This window comes from Lutra lutra, chromosome 6 (genome assembly GCF_902655055.1).
Source record: "Lutra lutra chromosome 6, mLutLut1.2, whole genome shotgun sequence".
Lineage (NCBI taxonomy): Eukaryota > Metazoa > Chordata > Mammalia > Carnivora > Mustelidae > Lutra > Lutra lutra.
The window spans coordinates 125,237,258-125,257,484 of NC_062283.1; positions in this window are offsets into that span (position 1 = coordinate 125,237,258).

Here is a 20,227-nt window from a genome sequence, read left to right on the forward strand (position 1 = left end):
GACACAGCCCTTTTCAAGGACACAGACTTTAGAGAATAATGTTATTGAGACCCTCTGGATGATGGTGACAGTATCCAGTTAAGGGCCATTATATAAAATTTTAAGATTCTGGTAGGTGGGTACAGAGATCTACTCATCTTATGGCCACCAAGACAAGCCTTCTGTGTATGTTCCCTTGTTATTAAACCTGTACCTACCAATCAGGAGTGGTCTGCCTCTTCAGACTTTCTTTGCCCTCTGTATGGAGGCCAGACTCAGATTTCACCAGAGGAGGCTCCCAAGGTTGCAAGCCAACATGTAGCTGTAAATAGACTGCTCAAGCAAATGAATTCTTTCAGAATACGGACTGTTTAACATAGATATCACAATGTTAAAACACAGAACTTAAAATAAATTAAGCCAAACTTATTGAAAAGATTCACTTGAAGAAAAATTTCAATGTAAGTTGAGATGGTTTGCATAAGACTGAGATGGGTGCTAAGCATGGTAGGCACTTACTCTTTTGGCTGTCTTTAGAATGAATAGCAGTATTTTAAGATATGCCATTGTAACAAATTCTTAGGGATTAAAGATTCTTTAGTCATAAGCCTCCTTTTTATTTTCCAGTAGAAAAATCAGGCACTGGTGAAATAAAACCTGTTCAATGCATAACTAGTTTGAGCCAGGGTCACATGTATTAATAGCATGTTATTTCTGTATAGCAATGTGCTGTTTACAGGACACCTCCATGTTATTAAAACTCAAGACTCCCTACAATTTCATTCCATGTCTAGGGATAACCATTGCTGAAAAACTCATTACAGTCAAAGATTCTATGCCTTACAGAAGTCTAATAACTTGGGATAACTCTCCTCACACATATAAATGTATCAGGACTTGGATCCAGGTTTCAAGTGCCAAGTTATACACTTTAAGAAGCATTCTTGTGTCTTGAAATGCAACACACATTGAGTGTGTTATTAGACAAGTGCAGTTCTTGTCCAAAAAGGACCATGACAGAAATAAGGACTGTATCAATCATGACACAGGAGTTATAAGGAAGTAATCTCTTCCTCAGATTACCACACAATAACTCCAGGAATTACTGTGGTAATTAACAATAACCATTTCAAATAAATGGTCCTACTTTAACTTCCTTTTTCTTTCTTTCTTTCCTTTCTTTAACTATTTTAACTTCTTTTTTCCACTATGCAGATTTTCTTTCTGTGGTCTCCTGCCTTGCAAGTGGCCTTTTTTCATACTAGGTTTTTGCCTAGAGAGTGATAAGTAGGATTTGAGAATTAATGACTTAGTAAGAAAATGTAATTAAGCATATTGCAAAACGTCATAGCTTTTCAGAGGTGTCTTTGACTTTTATCATGGAAGAATAGATTTCTTGTGTAGTAAGGAAGACTTTAAAAAATTCTTAGTAAGGCTGTTGCTTCATCCCATAGATGCCAGCAAAGAACACCACGATTGCACAAGATATATTTATGTGACTGAGAACTCCAGGGTTTAAAGAGTCATGCATTCTCTTTGTTTAAATCCTAATGTAAGAAGAAGGTAATGCCTTTCTGTGCTAACCACAGAAGATTCCAGCTCCTGACTACAGTGGAAGAAATACCACCTGTTCTATAAAGGAGAACCTCACCAAATTCCTAATTGTTCACATGAAGAAAAGATGTCAATATGAAATAAGAAAGATTTAAATCTTTCTTATTTAGTAAACAGCTCATCTGAGTACTGGATATTTAATACATGAAAATATTAATGGTATGAATAATGAAATAACATTAATAATCAAGATGCAAATGAAACACATGTAAATAATATGATATAGTATATACTAATCCTCTTAATGTATAATGAGATTTATACATTTTAGAAATACTTTCCAATGAGAAAAAATGCCTTAAATAGTGCAAATAGCCAAAAAAGTATATTTTATTTCCGTGATAGAATATTATATCATCTTTAGTACATAATACATATGTATGTATAAATATATGCAGAGATGTACACAATTATTGGGATGAAAAACCAAAAATGTCCAAAATATCATTTTTGGATGTTGATTTTATGGATTTTTCCCTTTTCTTATAATTTGAATTTAAGGTGAAAGAAGAGTTAAAATGTAAAAGCTTGTGTAATTTTGAAACATTTATAATAAGCATGTGTTACTCTTCAGTGAGAAAAATACAAGTTATTTAAATACATAAAAATAAACATATGACACAGCTAAAATATACAGTTTTCCTAAACTAAATGCTAAATATTACCTTTGTTTTGTTCAATACCGATTAAAAAAAGGAAGAAGAGAAATAATTATCTCTGACACTGTCTTGTGGCATTATGCAGAATATTTTGATTTTGCAAAAGATTAGAGTGTTACGTATTTTAAAACATGGCTAGCTTTGAGGACTAGTAATTATAAATTATAAGCTAGTAATTAGGGAGATTCTTAAGCATTGTTATTTTATCCAAGTTCATTAATAATAATTGATGCTTAAAAAAGAAACTTAAAAAAATATAATCAGACAATCTCAAAATCATAGTTTAGGAATTTTAAGAATAAGGAGGCAACAAAATCTATAGAATCAAACGCAAAGCAGGTAAACTAACTTAACTAAAGTGTTCCAATCCTCACAGTTACTCTTTTCTTTCTTAGGAGTCTCTTAATTATCAAAAGATAAGCACTGAAAGGGGGGACAGAGTCCTGGAGATGGCACTGACCATACAGGTTAGAGCAAGTCAGAGTGGAGTTGAGCAAATGACATGATTGGATCTTTGGTCTATGAATTGTAACTATGTTGCTTCCATGATGTTTACAAGAATGGAATGTAAAATCAAGGGGATCCATATACAAATCATATATTAAAAATGAATTATCCTGGATTATGCATTTTATTCAAAATGGATTTAGTGCTATGTATTATAACATTGTGATACACATGTCAAAAAATAACCCTTTCACTTCTGCCTTTATAATTCTGAAATTTATTTTGTCTGTCTGTCTATCTATCATCATCTGTCTTGTACTTTGAAAACAAATGGCCTAACTGACCTATTTGTGAAATGATACACTAGGTTTTTTCAATCAAAGTAAGATAAGGAAATTTAAAGTCATTATTTTGCTTTTGTGTGTGCATGTTTAAAGGCTTAGTGCCACGTATATCAGGCTGAAAATACACAAGTAGTGTTGTGCTTATACTCTGCCTTTATTTCTACCACTACGATCACTAATACCTTATATTTTATATCTAAATAAAAATAAACAAAGATCAGAAAATTTAAGTCACATTCTCAGTACACAGAAACAATAAATAGGATTCAGGTTTAGCTTGTTTATTTTTTTAACCACAGGTTTAGTTTGTGCACATGTATGCATGTGTGCCCACAAAGATACACATTCACACACACACACACACACACGCGCGCACACATACACAGCCATTATTGCTAGTTGTTGACTACCAGCCTGTCCATAGATCAATTATTTATTCCCTCCAACTCTGTTCCTCTTCTGTATAATGAAGGAATTGAAATAGTTATTAGTGATTCTTTCAATCAATTTGAAACTGGATTTTAAATTTCAATGAGGAAAGAACATGAGTGGATGAGCAATTGCTGCTATTTAAGCATAAAATATGTCTTTAATTTAGATTCTCTTCTTTTACAGAATGAACAATTTGTAACTAGTAACAACAGCATGACAAATATTTTTATTTTATTAATGCGTAGTTATGGTGCACATGCCTTAAAGAACAGCTTAGGAATCTGATATTTATAATATGGATTTTTTAAGAATACAAATCTTCCATATTTGTTCATAAGAGCCTAAAGACTTCCTCAAGGGAACATTTTAACAGTGGTTTCAAAAAGAATATAGATGCATATATTTCTAATATTTAATATGATTTAGCTTCCAAGTACAGTTTGGCTTACATTATAAATAAGTAGTAAAAAAAAAAAAGTAACTATTAGTTAATCCCATCAAATCTAGTCAAAAGATGATCAAAATGGCAACTAGTTCTGTTCCTAATTACAACTCACCAATTAATATTTTCTCTCACTAGATTGCTGATTGCTTCCTGTGTTTATTCCATTGTGTGGTGAAAAGAACTGCCAATCTGGTATTCACCCTTAGACAGGAAACCAGAATTCAGTTCAGAATTGCTGACTAGTCTTGTCTCATCATAATTTTTCCTAAAGTTCTATATATACTCCTATTGTACTGCCATTTAACCTCTTTTACCCTCAGATTATTCAAAACTAAATATGAAGTACATGATTTGGGATTCTGTTAAAAATACTTCAGTAAGCATTTCCAAAATTAGCATAATTATTCTCAAGAAGAACATCAGTAGCTAACTTTCTTCAGAGTTTTAGCATTCACACTTCTAAATCTAAAGATTTCTAAAAGGAAGTATAAGGTAAAAGAGCAAGGAAAGATCAAGAGAAAAGATTTGTAATAATCCCATAGTTTTTCTTTTTTAGTTTTTTGAATATGGTATACTTAGGTATGGATGTTATCTAGCTAGCTATCAGTTTGTCTATTTTTTGGCATTTCCCCTGTTTTTGTTATTGTCTCAACTCCCTGGGTCTGCTGTCTGTCAAGAATCTGGATACAGTTTCAGTTGTTGCTTCTACAAATATTTCTTAAGTTCCCTTCTCTCTTTTTTCTCCTTCTGAGACTCAAATTATAGTTAAGTGAGGTAGTTTGATATTGTACCACTATTTCAGGATGATCTCTTTTATGTACTTATGGTTTCTTCTCTGATTTTCAGTCTGGGCAATTTGTATTGGCATATCATTTCATGTTCACTGAGTCTCAGCTGTGTCATCTACTGACGAGACCTTCAATAGTTTTCTATTCAAGAAAAATAGTTTTCTCTCTGTTACTGAGCTTTTCTTTCCTATCATTTCCTTTAGACTCTTTATTATTCTTTCCATAACTCTCCTGAAATCACTTAATTAATTTTGCATGTGGTTTACCTTTTTTACGAAAACCTCTAACATACAAATAATAGCTATTTGAAATTTCCAGTCTGATAATTCCAGTATCTGTTTAAATCCGAGTTAGTTTGGATGATTTATTTGTCTTTTAGGAATGTGTCCTTTACTGTTCCTTTTTGTATGAATGTTTGTTTGTGTTTTAATTGAAAGTCAAGCATCTTGTATAGAACCTTAGAGATGTGTTAAGTATATTTTATGCCTTGAAACATGTCTTTCTTTTAGGGAAGGTTTAACTGCAGGAGTTGAGTTAACCTAATTAACAGTTGGATTGGCTTTGAGATATGATACTGCTACAGGTATCTCCAGCATATTTTAAGCTTAAGTTCTTGCAGTGATTCCTTTTTTAAGGTAAAGTTTGATTTAACAGTTTTTTTGTTTGTTTGTTTTTGTTTTTTCCCATTGCCTACTTTATTCTCGGTTTTAGATCTTCCCTTTGTGGTAAGACATGAAGGGATTTAGCTCTAGCATGTCACATTACTTGGAGACTTTTAGTACTATGATAAGAGTGGACACTCTCTTACTCTAATTAAAATCTGAGTTTTAAGTATGTACCATGTTCTTGGATCTTGACTGTGGTCTTCCTAATTTTCTTATCCCTCTCTTGACTGAAATTCTGAGCCTTTGACTTTTTGACTTCTTCCTAAGTAGAGGGTTTTGATTTATTTTTCTGTTTCTTTCCCTAGCTGTAATGGGTGTTCAGGATCATCCTAAGAGCAGGCCAACAGTGTCTGTTGTCATTCTGCCCACAGACTGAGGGTTTTCTTCCAAAGGGAAGGAATCCCTGGCAAGTTTTGTACCCATTCTACAGTAGCCACTCTTTACTTTCCCCTGGGCCTGCACCATGACAGAGAAGTCCTCAAAACTCATTGAACTTATCTGTGGCCAGTGAGTGGCCAGTGAGTTTCGAGAAAGAAAAGCCTGGATGAAGGTGGAGATGTCCCCTATATCTGAAAAACCCAGAAGCTTTATCTTCTCTTGCCAATGAATATCTGACCTCTGCAGATTCACCACCCACTGTAGCTAATCCAGCCCTGTCTTGACAAGGAAGGTGCAGAAGCAAAACAAATTTAAAACAAGAATTTAATTCTCCCTGTTGCAAAGAAGGAAAATGGTCCCATTCCTTTTTCTTAACAACTTAGAAGTTCTTATCTTTTTGAAATGTATGCAAATCTTTTAAAGCGAAATAAGCCTCTTGCCAGCTTTAAGATCCAGAAATGTATTTATCAAGGACTTGAGAACAATCTTTGGTAATATTATCATCAAGGAAGATAGCACTCCTCTCTCCCAGTTCTGTAGGAGTGTTGGAACCTCAGAGGGTGCCTCATCTAAGGTTCAAAACTACTTCCTGTCATAAAGACAGGAGTTTATCTTTCCTTTGTATAGGACAGATGGTCCCCATCTACCCCAACTACCCCAACTACCAGAAAAATTTAGGATGAATTATGTATGACAAATAGTGCTTCATGTCCTCTAATTTGAGGACAGGTCAGTTATTGTTTCTCTTGAGGACATTCATGTAATGGGTTCTTCTTGTCTGCTTGGCTTTATAAAACAAGAGAGATATCTTTCTGTTTTTGAAATGTCTTAGTGCATTGCCTGTTATGCACATCATATTCTGGTTTAAAGTGTATGCAATGAAAAAAATGTTTCTTGGCTTTCTACATTTGTGAAGAAGTTTTCTGGGTTTGGAGAAGATTTTACTTTAATTGTATTCACCCAAAACCCAGGCTCATGTCTAGTCATTCCTTACAGGCAAATGCTTTTCAGAGGCTTTTGGCCAGTTGTCCTATGACCTCAGTATCCAGATGGGAACAAGAAACATCATGAAATTACTGTTTGTCTGACTTTTTTTGTAATATTGGGAGCATTTTTCTTTATAATCCATATCTCAGGCACACCCCCAGTAGAAATAGGAAGTACCCCTTTGGCTTTTTGATTCAATTAGTTGAGGAAAAAAAAGAAGGAAAGCTCCTTGTTTTTTAGTTTTAAAAAATAGAGTCTCATTCACTTGGCCTAGTAAAATATTTTATAATAAAGACCTAGAAATAAATCAAATAGAGATTTCAGGCATCTTAGGCCAAAATTCAGAATATAAAATGAAGCCTCCCAGAAAGAAAACATCTTAAAGATATTGGTCACAGAAGATTGTGAATGATCTCAAGTGACTTGAGGGAGAGGTTTTTGTTCTAGGAATCCTAGCAGCAAGAATTTATTGACTATGTACCATTACCTGGTTCCACTTCCAACTGTCTCTGTTTTTACCTCTCCTTAACTACTTGTCCCCAAACTTATATTCTATTGGCTAAATCTTTTTGTTTTCTGTTTAGTCCATTTCCTTGCTTATTAGAAAAGAAAAAAATATATAAATTTGGCCCACCCCTGTCCTTAAATATACATTGTTCTGTTACTACTGTTAACAAAATAACCATCTTTATAACACATAACCAGTTTAGATTTTCAAGAGAGAAAAAAATATGATTGGCATAGCTAAGCCCATTAACCTGTTTAGACAGTGTTTTCCTCTATACAATATAAACATCTACACCACTGTTATAGATTAACTGTTCTTAGGTAAATTGCCCCCAAGAGAAATCTTAAGGAATGAGTTAGGGTTTGTCCTTCAACAAGTGCAAATGCAGCAGTATCTCATAGAACTAAACCAAGTGCAGAAAACACTGCTAGTACCTTCTAATATATGTATCAAAAAAAAAAGTGTATTTAAGAATGTAATTTAAAAAAGAGAGAGAGAACGTAATTTAGTCACACACAACTACTCCAATCCAATAAAGAATCAATTCCTTTCTTCTGCCTTCACTGTACTTGCACTCAGGTTGCAAAACATTATTAGAGAAAATAACATTATCTCATATCTTGACGTTCATGTCTCAAAGCATCCATTCTTCTATTTTCCTACATCAGCCCTCTATCTTACACAATGGATATTTCAAACTTCTCTAGTCATCTCAATTCTATTCATACCAATTTCCCTTTGTTTTTAAAAAAGATTGCATTTCTTCCTTATAGATAGCACATAGATTCAATCAGATGCATTACTCAATGCCTTGATACTAAATCTAAAAATGTTGAATCTGAATTCATTCTTTCCTAATCCTTTCTTGTTACAGTAAGACACCATGATTAAATGCTAACCAAATTTCACTTATTTTTAAACTCTGTCTATTCACTGATTCTGATCATTTATACAAATTTAAATCTCTCTCATTAACAAATTTTCACTTGACCACCTGTCCTCTGCTATCAGTACATTGTCTCCATTACTTCTTTCCTACATGTATAGATAGCTTTCTGAAAGATTTCACTTTCAATCCTTAATATCCATAAATCTTGTCCATGTTCATACCTCAACCCTCTGTCATTTGGACACTTTCCAGAGGAATATATCTCATCAAGATTACCACTGTCTTCCTTTTGACTAAATCAAATGGGTACTTCTATGCTATTTAAACTCTGAGGTCTATTTGATACCATTGGACAGATTTTTTTTTTTTAATATAGTTTGTCTCTCAATTTTTGGATACCACTTCCAGTCTCTTTTGAGAATCTCCTTTCTATACATGTTCTTATAATTATGTATTTCCTTATAATTATAATTTCTTATAATTAATTTTTTATAGTTCTATATAATAAATTTCTATATAATAAATGTCTATATAATTTCTTATAATTAACTTTTTCTTATAATTAATTTTCTTATAATTCTTTCTTATATAGATTTTACTCATTAATCTAAACAGACTTCATGGGCAATCTCACCCATAACCTTATCTTTAATAACATATTATAGTCTGATTTTCAAGATAATATTCATTTTGGATTTCTTTTTTCTGGAGTTTATAGCTCATGGAACTCCATATTGCATAGTTCTTTTAGGATGTCTTTTTTTAAAGATTTTTTTAATTTATTTATTTGACAGACAGTGATCACAAGTAGGCAGAGAGGCAGGCAGAGAAAGAGAGAGGAGGAAGCAGGATCCCCACTGAGCAGAGAGCCAGATGCAGGGCTAGATCCCAGGACCCCAGGATCATGACCCGAGCTGAAGGCAGAAGCCTTAACCCACTGAGCCACCCAGGTGCCCCCTTTTAGGATGTCTTATTGGCTGCTGCTACTGAATATGTCTATACCCAAACTTTGAATATTTCCCCTTGATCTCATTCTTCTCTTTTAAAATGTAATAATGATACTCTTTTTTTTATAGTGTGGTTTGACATACTAACATGTAAATACAACTATGTATATATGTTATTTGCTTCATAGATTCTACTGCAAAAACACATAATTCCTTTTGTTAAACATTCATATGATAGTCTATGAATTTGAGATCTTTCCAGATATGGAACTAAGATGGAAGACTAGTAAAAAGACCCTAGCCTTGTTTTGTCTCTGGAACACAGTTAGATAAATATGAAATCATTCTGAATACCCAAGAAATCAATCTGAGCACTGACAGGACAAACTGCACAATGAGAGAGGGAAGAGTTCACATCATGGAAGGTAGGAGGTGTGGAGACATAGTTTGTGGGAGAAAAAGATTGAGGGTGCTGCAGAGTGAGCCCTGGTCATGGAGAGATGAGAGAGAGAGAGAGAGAGAGAGAGAAGTACACAAGGAAAACTCTTCCCCAAAACCATTGATTTGGAAAAATGGAGGGGCTTATTCTCATGAGTTTTTATACCAGTGGAGCTCAAAGACTGGAGTTTTAGGAGTCCACAGTGTGGTTGTTGTGGAACCCAGAGCGTGTTTCAGTGCTTCTGCAGAGAAGGTAGTCATTTACCCCAGGGCAGGGCAGATGGCATGATCTGAGGATCCCATGGGACACAGTAAAAGACATGGTTTTCCCTTCTTGGAGCGCATCTGGAGAGGTGGTATTGCCTCTCTGGGGAAAAAAAAAAATTCTGTAGGCACCACTTCCCTCCTCTGCCCCTCACTATAGGTGCAGAGACACCTGCTGTCTAAGTCTAAGTGGCTAACCCAGGTACCAGTTCTTTGCTATGTTTTACTCCAAACCCTATGCTCCTGTGCTTTGTTGTGACTGTCCTAGATCAAACCTGCATCAGTCTCAGCGCAGCAATACCTCCCCAGAAGACTAGCATGGGTCCCCACCATGCCAGGTCCCTAAAGTTTGGGATATTAAAACTCATCAGGCCTGGCTGGGAGAGAGCCCAAGGTGCACTGTGTTGCTTCAGGTGGGCAGCAGCCTGGACATAGGACTGTGTGAAGGCAGATCTGAGGGATGTCTAGAATGCAGGAGATGAGATTGTTCACTGTTCTGGGAGGGCTTCTTGGACAGACACATGGGCCAACTCCTCTCTCTGGGGACTAGGGATCTGGCTAGTGCCATTTCCTTCCTCTGCCTCTCAGCCCATACAAACTTCAGTAAACAGCAAGCACCAGCAGTGGCGGCCCAAACTGCTAACACCAAGCCCTGTCCCTGGTGCTCTGCTGGGGTACTGTTTTTCTCAGACAAGTGTGCCTTGGGACAAGCATAGGGACCCTTCACCAAGAAGACCAGCACAAACTCCCTGCATGTGCCACATCTACTGACCACAGATTTCAGCAAAGCTTCAGCTCCAGTGGAAATAGCATCAAGGCTCTTTTAACAAACAGAAAGAACACACCTAGTTAAAACTCACCACACTCTGACCAAGGTCCAAACACTTCCCACTGCAGGCAAGGAGAAATTCTGCAAAGAACTGACCTAAAGGACAGAGCAGCCAAAACATAGCCGAGAGTGTGTACAATATACACCAGAGACACTTCTTGAAGTGCTAAGTCCTGGAGGTACATGACCTCTTTTTTCAAAGCTCATTACTCTCAGGAATAGGAAATATAACAGGCTTTTCTAACACAGAGAAGAAGACAGAGACCTAGAAAAAAAAATGTCAAAACAGAAGAATTCATCCAAAAGAAAGAACAAGAAGTCATGGCCAGAGATCTAATTGAAATAGATATAATATGCCTGATCCAGAATTTAAAGCAACAATCACAAGGGTAATAGCTGGGCTTCAGAACAGCGTAGAAGACATCAGGGAGACCCTTACCACAGAGATAAAAGAGCTAAAAATCAATCAGGCCAAAATGAAAAATATGATATTGAGATTCAAAACCAACTGAATGCAACGGGCACAAGGATAGAAGAAGCAGAGGAATGAATAGTGATATGGAAGGTAGAATTATGAAAAATAGGGGTAGCTGGAGGGCTCAGTCAGTTAAACAACTGAGTCTTCATTTTGGCTCAGGTCATGATCTCAGGGTTGTAAGATGGAGCCCTGCATCAGGTTCCACACTGGGTATAGAAACTGCTAAGATTTTCTCTCTCCCTCTCTCCCAGCTCCTATAACACCCCCCACTACTCATTCTCTCCCTCTCTTTCTCTCTCTCAAAATAAAAAATATGGAAAATAATGAAGTTGCACAAAAGAGGGAAAGAAAACTCATGGATCACGAAAATAGACTTTGGGAACTCAGTGACTCCATAAATCATAGTAATACCCATACCTTAGGAGTCCCAGAGGAAGAGATAAAAAAGGGGGCAGAAGTTTATTTCAGAAAATGATAGCTGAAAACTTCTCTAATCTGGAGAAGGAAACAGACATCCAAATCCAGGAGGCATAGAGAACTCCCTTCAAAATCAACAAAAGCAGGCCAACACTTCTGATTCCAAAACCAAAGACTCCACTTAAGAGAACTACAGGTGAATATCCCTGATGAACATGGCTATAGAAATTCTCAGCAAAATACTAGCGAGTTGAATCCAACTGTACATTAAAACAATCATTCACCACGATCTAGTGGGATTTATTCATAGGTTGCCAGGGTGGTTCAATATCCTCAAATGAATCAATGTGATGATACACAACATTATTAAAAGAAAGGGTAAGAATTATATGATCCTCTCAATAGATCCAGAAAAAGCATTTGACAAAGTACAACATCCATTCTTGATTAAAAACAAAACAAAACCCTCAACAAAGCAACAATAGAGGGAACATACCTCAACATCATAAAGGTCATAGACAAGAGACCCACAGTTAATCTCATCCTCAATGGGGAAAAAATGAGTGCTTTTCCTCTACCATCAGGAACAAGACAAGGATTCTTATCCCTTGAAATCTTGCCATTTGCAATGACATGGATGGAGCTAGAGAGTACTAAGTTAATCACTCAGAGGAACACAAATACCAAATGATTTTACTCATATGTGGAATTTAAGGAAAAAAAAGAAACAAACAAAAATGAGCAGAGGTGGAAGAAAAAGAGAGAGGCAACTCAGAAAATAGACTCTTGACTATAGAGAACAAACTGAGGGTTGCTGGAGGAAAGGTGGATGGTGAATGGGTTAAATAAGTTACAGGGATTAAGTCACATACTTGTGATAAGCACCAGGGGATGTATGGAAGTATTGAATCACTATATTGTATACCTGATTCTAATATAACACTGCATGTTAAATAATTGGAATTTAAATAAAAACTTGAAACTATAAAGATCCTTTCCAAAGCCTCTCAAAAGAAGCAAATATCAAAACAATTTTATAGACATTTTTATTTTGAATCTTTCAGTATTCCTAAAACTATATAAAATGTACCTATTTCTGATCAAATCATTTTTCTCATACTGCATTTTTTTCAATATATTAACATATTTTAAAAATTTCTGGGCTTATAATAAATAAATATATTAGATAATATAGGTGCTATGAGAAAACAGAAGCATTGAATGCTAACTCTGCCATTGAATGTGTACAAATTAAGTGGTAAATAAATAAAAACAATCTGAGTTTGAGAACATATTTTCTGTTCAGCCCTCCCATAATAGTTTAAAATATGAAAAAGAATAACTGCACATGTGCAAGTAGAAAATATTATTAACATTTTTTTATTCTACAAAATATGCTGATTTCTTTTACACTTTCTTCTTACAAGAAATCTTTGATTCAGAGAAATTGTAGATAGCAGTTTATGCCTGAGAATTTTAAAGGAGAGAGGGAAGAGGAAAATATTTAAAAAAATAGTTTTTTTTCTTGAAATTAGATTTGTTTTTACATGTAAGTTGTTGGTTTTTCCTGTAGAAATCCTCATTTATAACAACTTCATATATTTAACTTCATATGTAATTGCATGTATTTATTTTATACATCTTGCTGTTGAGATTGGTATACTCAGCATTTTAAGTATCTGCCAATAGGAAAGATTAAGAAATCTAACTATGTGTCACTGTAAAATTTGGTTTGTTACAGGCTGGCCTAAAACAGAATGGTTCTTTCACATGAGTCTGTTTTATTTATTATTTATTTATTTATTTATTTATTTATTTATTTATTTATAAGTGGATTTATGAATCTTTCCAGCTAAATTATATATAATAAAAATTGCATATATTTAAGATGCACAATGTGTTGTTTTGATATTAGCAATACATTATAAAATTATTACCAAAATCAAGCTGATTAACATATCCATTACCTTACATAGTTATATGCTTCTTTTGAGGTATGAACATTTAAGATTAGCTGTCTTATCAAATCTGAAGTATACAATAGAGTGTTATTAACTATAGTCACCCTGCTCTATAGTAGACTTCCAGAATTTATTCATCCTGCATTACTGAGTATTTGTACTCTTTGTAACATTTCTCCATTTCTTCCACCCACCAGACTATGGTATTTCTTGTTCATCTACTTAGAATATAAATAATAATCCTCAAGACAATGATGTTCATAGGGGAAACAAACAAACAAAAACCTGTTAGGAATTAAATGTTCATAGCCCCCCAAATTTTATACAGCAGAATTCTAATTCCCAAAGTAATGGTATTAGGAGATGAGGGTTTTGGTACATATGTAAGTGTAGAAGAAGTCATAAAGGTGGAGCCCTCATGACGGTCAATTTGGTGACCTCAAAAGAGGAAGAGACCAGAGCTCACTGTCTGCCTGTCTCTGAGAAGACAGCAAGAGAGGAGCTTTCTGCAAATGAGGAAATGGGTCCTCATCTGAAACCACATCTGCAGGCATCTTGATCTCTGAATTTCCAGCCCCCAGAAGTTTGAGAAATATTTTATTGTTTAAGTTACCCAATTCAGGGTATTTTGTTCTAGCAGCCCTAGCTATGAGAACCTTTATAAAATGTAATTATTTTGATATTTTGTTGTAGGTACTTTTAAAAAAGTGATAGATTATATGTTTCAGATTACAAGGCCTCAACACAGATCAGATTTATTTTGAAGTATCTGATTTTTATATAACTTTGGGAAGTTTTCTTACATGGTTAATATGTGTTCATATAATAGAGTCAAATTTTTATCTAATGTTAGTTAATTCAGTTTTCTCTAAGAGATGTTTCATCTAAGAGATGAAAAAAAATCTTTAACTCTTGGGGTGATTACATGTGTAACAACACATTTTGCCTACAATACTGTGTCATTAAAGCAGCCTCAACTTTTTAGTGTCCGCAAATCTTTTAACAAATTTAAATGAGAGGAACAGGTTAATTCAAACTGTTTTTCAGAGTCAATATGACATGATAGATGATTTAAAAACATATTTATTTTATATTACTGATTGTATATTTGACAGAAGTAAAATTTTACTGCACAGAAATTTAAAGGTAAATTATTTACTTTTAATCTGAGTAAATTTTGCACTATTAATTCCACAGTAGCACCAGGTACCACAATTTCCTTGACAATGTTGCTTTTGAGGAGGGTTACTAGTCAATGGATATAAAGTTTTAGTTAAGCAAAATGAGTAAATTTTAAAGATTTGCTATACAACATCATACCTGTTAACTATACTGCATTGTGCACTTAAAAATTCATTAAAAGTGTAGATTTCATGTTAAGTGTTTTTACTATAACAAAAAAACAATAAATAAATAAAATGGAAAAATTCATAAAAAGCACTGGATTATTTGAGAGAAAATATGCAAGAGAACAAAACTCTAAAGAAAGGGCTATTAAAGGGGCACCCTGGTGACTTGGTTAAGCGTCTGTCTTCAATTTAGGTCATGATCCCAGGGGATTATGCTGGGATCAAGCCCTACATTGAGCCCAGACTCCCTGCTCAGCAGGGATCTGCTTCTCCCTCTCCCTCATGCTCTCACTCACCCTCTCTCTCCCTCTCAAATGAATAAATTTTTAAAAAATCTTTAATAAAAAGAGCTATTAAAAAAGAAAAAAAGGAAAAAGGGCTGTTATTAGTGTTGCCTAGTTTTATCATTTATCATTTAGCTTTCTCCTCAGTATCATTAAAGCTTCTGTGCTTCCAAAGAGTGCTGTTTAGACAGAAATGCTCTACAGCTAACTGGCATTTGCAAAGCATTGCTCTTTTACATTTATGTAAAAGAAATAAACATTGGGCTGACTTTTGGATTCTTATATTAAAATAATAGCTACATAATAATGAAAATGAAAAAAATAATTGAGTTATTTGGCTTTGCTAATTTCTTTGTAATTTTGGAAAACACAGAAATAAACAAATTCCGTTGTATGCTGTAAAGAATGAATTTTGCATGTAATTAAAAAAGACAACTGTAAAAAGATACTAAATTAGGTTAAGATAATTACTATTCTGGGAGAAATCATTAACAAAATAAAAATAAAAATCGAGAGAAAGAATGTTTTTCAAAAGTACAAAAGTATCTGAAGTATCGACTTGAATCTAACACCAACACTTCTTCTTCTTTTTTTTTAAGATTTTATTTATTTATTTGACAGACAGAGATCACAAGTAGGCAGGAGGCAGGCAGAGAGAGAGGAGGAAGCAGGCTCCCTGCCGAGCAGAGAGCCCAATGTGGGGCTCAATCCCAGGACTCTGAGATCATGACCTGAGCTGAAGGCAGAGGCTTTAACCCACTGAGCCACCCAGGCGCCCCTAACACCAACACTTCTTGTATCTTGACTAAAACATCTGTCTTTCCAGCTACCACTCTTCCTCTTTTCAAAACACACTTCAAAACACACATTTTTTTTCCTAAGTTCATTAACCATGGCTTCATCCCAAATGTCATATCCTCTTCTCAATATGCACTGCTTGTTCCAGCTCTTATATCTATTTTGTGGATCGGGAATTAGTGTGTGTGTGTGTGTGTGTGTGTGTTTGTGTTTATGTGTGTGTGTGTAGTATATGTGTATATGTGTACATATGTGTGTGTGTATATATATACATACTATATATGCATAGTAGTTAAGTAGTTGTATGTAGTAATCGCTTAATACATGGGTCTTTTTAATATGCAAAAAAGCTAAATATTCGAAGTATGAATTCATTAAATACTTCTTTTTTAGGACATAGACAAATGCATGCATATGTAATAGAAACCTCAAATATACTAATTTTCTAATATTCTAACACAAGAAACACTTGATAAATAATTGCTTGATTAGATGCAGTAATATTTTCTAATATTGTATATCTCTGATGTAAACTCAGTTAATAAAATGAGTTGCCATTTAATGAGATCAAAAGCATTTTTATTTTCATACTTTAACTCATGGTGCAGCTAAATTAAATTATTCCCTAGGAGCGACTACTCATCTTAAGTTATCTGGAAGAAGCATCACTTTCTTCTGAAGAAATAAGAACTGGATGAATTTCTCCAGAGATTTTCATATTGTAATATAACCTACAATGTAAGAATATAATACAGACTCACCTGAAGAAAAGGATTTCTATATATTCAATTTATTTAATTCCATAAGATTTCAGGGAATGTGGGGGCAACTGGGTGGCTCAGTGGGTTAAGCCTCTGCCTTCAGCTCAGGTCATGATTCCAGGTCTTGGGATCGAGCCCTGCATTGGGCTCTCTGCTCAGCGGGAACCTGCTTCCTCCTCTCTCTGCCTGCCTCTCTGCCTCCTTGTGATCTCTGTCTGTCAAATAAATAAATAAGTAAATAAATAAATAAATAAAATCTTTAAAAAAAAAGATTTCAGGGAATGCTTACTGTTACAAATTACTATTCCTACTTTGAGGAACAAGAGTGGACTAAGATACTCTTCTGAAGAGGATACTCAAATCCTCAAAATACTAGTTATGTATTTTGTTTTCCTGTATAAATGTGTTTCCCTCTTTCTGGACAGGCAGCAAATCCCCAACACACAGAAATAGAAAACAAATAAATAGAACTTCAAATTCCTTATTATTAAATACCAATGAAAATGTCAAAAAGCAAGTAATAATAACCAAACTATAGTCAGGCCTTCAGATATTCATTGGAATTGACCAGTTCAAGGCAATAAAGGTAATAAACAATGTATAGTCATTTCCAGTAATGGAAAGAGGAAAAGACTGCTTAATTATATTTCTCTGGAAAGATATTTACTAGCTCAATTATACTGCATTCTGTACTTTGTATATGTTATTCCAAATTCAGATTTCTCAAGACTTGATTAGTGCAACAAAGAGCACTTTAGGCTTTAGAAACACAGTAAATACTTCAAATAACAAAACCAAATCAAGACTAAGAATTTATTACTTAGAATTCTTCAAAGCAATTTCAACAAATTGGTCACAAATTTGACATCAAAAGCATAGTTATCTCATTAATTTGAACTACTGAAGCTCACTTCAATTTTTGATGTATTTTTAAAGACTTTTTGTTATAAAAGATAAGGTCATTTAGAAATCACATATGTGGGGCACCTGGGTGGCTCAGTGGGTTAAGCCGCTGCCTTCGGCTCAGGTCATGATCTCAGGGTCCTGGGATCGAGTCCCGCATCGGGCTCTCTGCTCAGCAGGGAGCCTGCTTCCCTCTCTCTCTCTCTCTCTGTCTCTGCCTGCCTCTCCGTCTACTTGTGATCTCTTTCTGTCAAATAAATAAATAAAATCTTAAAAAAAAAAAAGAAATCACATATGTAAAAATTAAAAGCAAAACTCAAATTTAAAATTTGTGTAAATGTCTTCAAAGTATCTAATCTGTAGATCCTAATTAGTCATAAATTTGTTTCTTCTATATCTCTTTCAGCAATAATATTATGTCTTAAAAAATTCAGAAATATGTACTTTGTATTTAAAAAAAGAAATGTAATACTTATAGTGAAATGGACTATACTGACTTTATAACAAGTAAGAATATCTAACATGATTTAAGTAATAAAAATAATTGAAAATATTGATAAAGTTGGCTATATTAAACATTAAAAGCTTTCTTTATCCAAAAACACCATCAAGGTATTGAAAAGGTAAGCTATTGCATGGAAGAGATATATACAATACATACAATGGTTGTGTCCTGAAAATATACTTTTATATTTCGCTCAAAAAGCATTAAAAAATTCATACTAATAGAAAATGATCCAAAGACTTGAAGATTTTAGGTTGTTCTGTTTCTGTTTTTGTTTTTTGTTTTTTTTTTAAAGAATGATCCAAAGACTTGAACTGGCATATCACAGCAAAAATATTGAAATGCTCAAAGGACACTGAGAAAGATACTCAAGCCCTATTACTCATCAGAGAAGTACCAATTGAAAACATTGTGACATACCACTACATACTTCTAATGCTCAAAGGTGGAAAGACTGACAGTACAAGTATTGGCAAGGATGTGGAGCATCTAGATGCTCATGTTCTTCTGAGGCAGTTGGTACAATTACTGTGGGAAATTTTTTAACAGGAGAGAATGTGTATGTTCTGCTCTTAATAATTTCACTATTGTACATATATATCCAATAGATATGTCCATATATAAACATTAAGAACACACACTAAGATATTTATGGCAACTATAATCATAATAGCCCCAAAGTGGAGAAAACTTTATTTTCAGCAATAGTAACTTTGATTAATAAACCTTGGTATATTTTAATAATAGAGTAATATACAGCAATCAAAATGATCAGGCTCCTGAAGAGCATGAGTTTAAACCACATAACACTATATAAAAATAGCCAGCCATAAAAGAACATATACTGTATGTTACATTTATATCAAGCAGATATATGGCATAAGAGATAAAATAGTAGTTTTATTTAGGAGAAAGAGGTTGGTAGTAACTGGGAAGGGGACATGCATAGGGCTTCAGGATTGTTGGAAAGGATTTATCTTGAGGTTATTGTTGGTAAAATAGTTATGTTCACTTTCTGCTAACCATAAATCATTAAACTCATGACCTATATATGTGTGTGTGTGCACATAGTTATACAAATTCAACAAAATATTTATTAACATAATTATAAATAAAATCAGATTACCTTATCTACAGAAAATAGATATTAACTACTAGCTATAAAATACTGAATAATTATTTCTACCAATTTAATTCAGCATTATAAATTTAGTAGAAATAGGTCTATACATTAAAATTAATAAAGTCTTTAAAAAATTAAATGTGTAAACAATATTATAAAAATATTCACAATAAGGGACATTTCTATATATTTTACATCCTTCAGTTTGGCTCTACAGTATTCACCCCCCCCGGGGCACGTGGGTGAGTCAGTCTGTTAAGGGCTGCCTTTGGCTCAGGTCATGATACCAGGGTCTTGGGATAGAGCCCCACATTGGGTTCCCTGCTATGCGGGGAGCCTACTTCTCCCTCTCCCTCTGTCTACTGCTCTCCCTGCTTGTATATACTCTCTCTGTGTCTCAAATAAATAAATAAAATCTTTAAAGTTTTTATCCCAAGTTGAACCAGTTATAAAAGATTTGGGGGGAAAAAATCTAAGTGCAGTACCTTTTAGTTATATCCTTGATATAATGGTTTATAGTAGAATTTTATTGTATTCCTCAATAGAGATTCTAAAAATGATATTCAGACCAAATACCCTTTCAATAAAAAAATATAATCCATATCTTATTAACTAGCAACACATTGCTCTGCTTTCTAAGTTGTCTCTAGCATCCAACATACATTATACTTTCAAATTAGTGCAATATTTTGACAAGATTATTTCAAAATTATTTGTGGGATCATCAGAGTTAAACTTCAGTTTGTCACATGAAGCAATATATTTTTCTCTGGCAAACTTAATTTGTTCTAAAATTAAACAACCTCTGACATATCTTCATTAAGTGAAAATCAAATATCCCTCTTCTTCCTTGTTTTCTTCATCTTTCTCCTTGTCTTTTTCTTCCTTTTTCTCTTTTCCTTCCTCTTCCTCTTCTTCTCCTTCTTTTTAAAATATAAAGACCTGTCTTGGATGCATCATTTCTCAATAATTAAAACCCTTCAGTTTGAAACAAAACACATTTTACATTTTTAAAAACAGTTGATGAAAAAAAAC